Genomic DNA, 3,919 nt, shown 5'->3' with positions numbered 1-3,919 from the left:
AATGGCTGGAAAAGCTCGTTGTATTAAGCTTTGTTGGGGTATGCGGGGAATCAGTTACGCAGCAAGCAAAATGAGCAAAAGAGCGCTGTACAGGCGTTAGGCCGAGGGAGCAACTGGCTTCTGCATAGTCGTCTCACGTGGTGTGTGTTAATGTAGAATTGAAGGCTGCAGCTCTTTTAAACAGTGAAAAAGTATTTAATGCGTTTAGAGTGAAACACGTGACCAGGGGCAAGCAGTTCTCTTGAATGCCCAGGCCGTCGACTGCGCAGACGGCCTCTCGCTGTTCATCGGTAATCGGCGCCAATTTCGTTGTGAAGCTACTGTATACAAAGAAAAGTTTTTCTCAAATACTACAGGAAATATTTGCTTGCAAAAACTTTGAATCCCCTTGAAGGGAAATAATAAATTCTAATACCTAAAAAATGTTACGTTATACTTAAGTGTCCGTCTCTGGGACAAAAGAGTAAAATAAAATCATCCTCTACTGCCACGGGGACTCAGAAGTCCTGTTCAGCCACGTTTTTACTTTTGTTGGGCCCAAAGTAACCCAACGGGTGAAGCGTTCCTCCCTGCAATATAAACGCCGAAATGAAACTCTTAGTCATTCAGTATTTAATATGTAACTTTAATGTGTAGGCGAATACTCCCAACAAAGAGGAACCGAGCATGAAGCTGTTGTGATTAGATGTTCCGAGGATCTGACGCCGCACTACGGTTTCTTGGTGCCGCTTCTAACCAACTGTATGAAAAATTCATCAGGAGCTTTATTGCTGCTGTAATAATTTTATTTCACACCGGAGTAACTTGTTGCCGTATTCAACTAAGCACTGCTGTATTCATTTTGAGCACAGATGCCGGCATTGGATGAACTCGTCAAGCAGCTGGGCTGGATGTACTGTTGCCGGTAGACGGCTGTACAGTTGTTGTGTTGGATGGTCCCACTGTTGTGTTCTGGCACAAGTGTCTCAAGCCAGGAGGAATCTTAACGAAGAGAGAACACATATAAATTTACAGCTTTCTCCAATGGAATGCGAATAGTCAATGTACAGTTTTAGCGATTACTGTGCATTCTGAAGGTTTTGTAACATTAATAATGAGGGCAAAAACTTCTACTTTCTAAGAAGAGAAAATGAAGGAATAATACCGTTCTCAGCTGTTTCGGCTGAGCTATCTGGTTTGTCAAGATTGCTCATTTTTTAGTGACAAAGTCCCAAATTATGTGATTTAAACGTCAGATTCGTTTTCGTTTTTCTGCTGTCATGTGCTCATACTGCCTTAATAGGCCAACTCCGACCATGTTGCTTGAAATTGAATGGTGGAATATCGTACAAATGGAAGACGATCGCACGGAATTCCATGGTCACCATGGTGCCGGCTTTCCACGGAGGCTGTGGGAAGAAAGAAAGGAAATGAGAATATTTGGCTCGAAAAATAATAGGAGAACGTTATCTATTGTTCAAACTGTATAGTCGGCAATATTTATTAGGATCTATTGTGTTTGCAGTTAAATGTCGAAATGAAAACCCGCGAATTGATACTTAAGCCTTGTATTAGTGTCCAAAGATGCCATCGCCTAAGGCATTCTTTAACGTTTTATGTAATACCGCATCAGAACTTTGAAGTTGTAGTTGTTATTATCATCAGCAATCAGCTCCGATAATGATATATAGAAGCTCACTTAGACATAAGGCAGGTACGCCGTTGAACTGAAGAAAATAAAGGCATTTATAAGTGCACCAATCCGCCTAATGAAATTATCTGTACATGTAACTTAGAGCACACTTCTTACGTCGTATTAACCTACATTGACGAATTAGCACATAATGATGCACTGGAAGTCGTTGTTTTTTTCAATGGAATTTTTTTGGCTGAAATATTTTCCGGGTATGTCAAATAAATGTCTTTTTGCTAAAATAAACGATAAAAGTATATAGATTATAGATGAAAGTTTCAACGAGAGGTCATCGCGCCTGCGAAGTGAGAATCAACCGTGCTGCAATTCTTTATATCAACTAGAGGGCCGTTTTGATCTGCGCATTTTATTAGAAACGCACTTGACGTGAGAACCATGCTAACATTTATGATCGACTCTCTCTTGAGCAGACTATTTTTTGGGGTTAAAGTAAGCGTAATGATGGTGCGACCAATTCTGTCATTTAGATTCCTTCTTGCCATGCTGTGTGGCCATGCTAGTTTAATAGGTGAAACTTTTGTATGAGGCGCCGCTTTCTTACTAAAAATAGAAATGCCTATCTGCCACGCGCCCCGCCGCGGTGGCTCAGTGGTTAGGGCGCTCGGCTACTGATCCGGAGTTCCCGGGTTCGAACCCGACCGCGGCGGCTGCGTTTTTATGGAGGAAAAACGCTAAGGCGCCCGTGTGCTGTGCGATGTCAGTGCACGTTAAAGATCCCCAGGTGGTCGAAATTATCCCGGAGCCCTCCACTACGGCACCTATTCTTCCTTTCTTTCACTCCCTCCTTTATCCCTTCCCTTACGTCGCGGTTCAGGTGTCCAAAGATATATGAGACATATACTGCGCCATTTCCTTTCCCCAAAAACCAATTATTAATTATTATCTGCCACGCAAGCAACGCATATAAAATTCTCGAAAGGATTGATTCCCATGACCCGTCTACAAAGGAGGTCTTTCTGCACATTTCTCACACATGCTGAAAGCACTAAGCCTGCTTAAAATACGCATTTGGATTTAGCTTTTTTGGGCACTGGCTTAAAGAGAAAACACGTCTCATTATATAAATTGGCTTTTGTAAACAGCCATTCGTAATGTCCGTGACATCGACGTACATTACATGCAATACACTTAAAATAAGGAGATGCACTCACACACCGGCCGCTGAATAGTTAGCTATCTAAAGAACGAACGGACAAGTTAACCTTGTCCTCTATCAAATTGCAACAATTCACGACCGCAAGGTGCACAGCGGCAAAATTAATTTTTGGGAGCAATTTTTTCCGCCAAGATTTACACAGCTATCGCTACAACAGTGGACACTCTTCCTACCTCAAACTGTCGATAGTATCCCGGCGGCGATAGGCTAAGGGCTACCAGCTATTAGACCAGGCTTCCGGAATAAGGATGCAGTCAATATAGTTCATAGCGGTAGGAATTAGAGTTGAGGTTCTTACAGAAGACAACGACTGCCAGGCCAATGAAGAAGATGAGCGTGAGCGACTTCATTCTCGTTCTTTGTCGGAGTAAGTGGAGAGGTTCTAGTTGAATATACTTGCTGACTGCAATGCTAGCATCGAGTTAGCGCCCGTTTTATACAACTCATCTGGAAAGGAGGCGCCGGTTCCGGAAATCCGCGAGGGAAACGCAAGTGGCGATGACGCATCCATATACCGATATGAGAATGAGAACTAGCGCAGAAGTAAAAGAGTAATAATTTATAGTCTTCTGACAAGTTGTCATTACTGTGGTCGCAGTGCATGCATTGGTAGGATATATCGTTGGTGGCCAGCACGAGCTGCATGAACTCGTTTTACCAATCGGTCCATAAATAACCTTTACCGTACACATTATAATATTTCAGACGTGCATGTTTGTGAGAGCTCGTACTTGGGCGGCTGAGATCGTACCTGAGAAGTAAAAGTGTTGTCGCTTCGAGCACCATGAATGAAATGAAAAGATTTTCTGCATTGCAATACAGGCCTTGGACCCCACCAGACTACTGACGTACACGGTTCCTGCATTTTTGAAGTGCTGTCATTGGGAATAGAATGAGGACATTAGAGGTCAGCTGCTACCGAATATTTGGAAGACTCAGGCACAATTGGACGGCAAGGATCAGAATACAACCCCGGCAAGAAATGGACCTTAACATTCATCCACAAAAAAAAAAATCTCTACATACTACATGGCTGCATTGTCCACTTGTTCTTGGCATAGAAAAAGCGC

At 42.8% G+C, this 3,919-nt stretch overlaps 1 long non-coding RNA gene across 1 annotated transcript; it reads right to left on the bottom strand.

Annotated features, from left to right (window-relative positions):
• Positions 1–750: 750 nt before the first annotated feature.
• Positions 751–3,253, bottom strand: LOC144118619 (uncharacterized). The gene is made up of 3 exons (XR_013312075.1): positions 3,148–3,253; positions 1,330–1,388; positions 751–981 (listed from the first exon to the last, which is right to left on the bottom strand). It is a non-coding gene; the product is annotated as an uncharacterized LOC144118619 (long non-coding RNA).
• Between the last annotated feature and the right edge of the window lie 666 nt (positions 3,254–3,919).

The sequence above is a fragment of the Amblyomma americanum genome, chromosome 2 (genome assembly GCF_052857255.1).
Source record: "Amblyomma americanum isolate KBUSLIRL-KWMA chromosome 2, ASM5285725v1, whole genome shotgun sequence".
In the NCBI taxonomy this organism is placed as follows: Eukaryota; Metazoa; Arthropoda; class Arachnida; order Ixodida; family Ixodidae; genus Amblyomma; species Amblyomma americanum.
The sequence above is the reverse complement of the archived record's forward strand: the minus strand, read 5'-3'. Positions and strand labels throughout refer to the sequence as shown.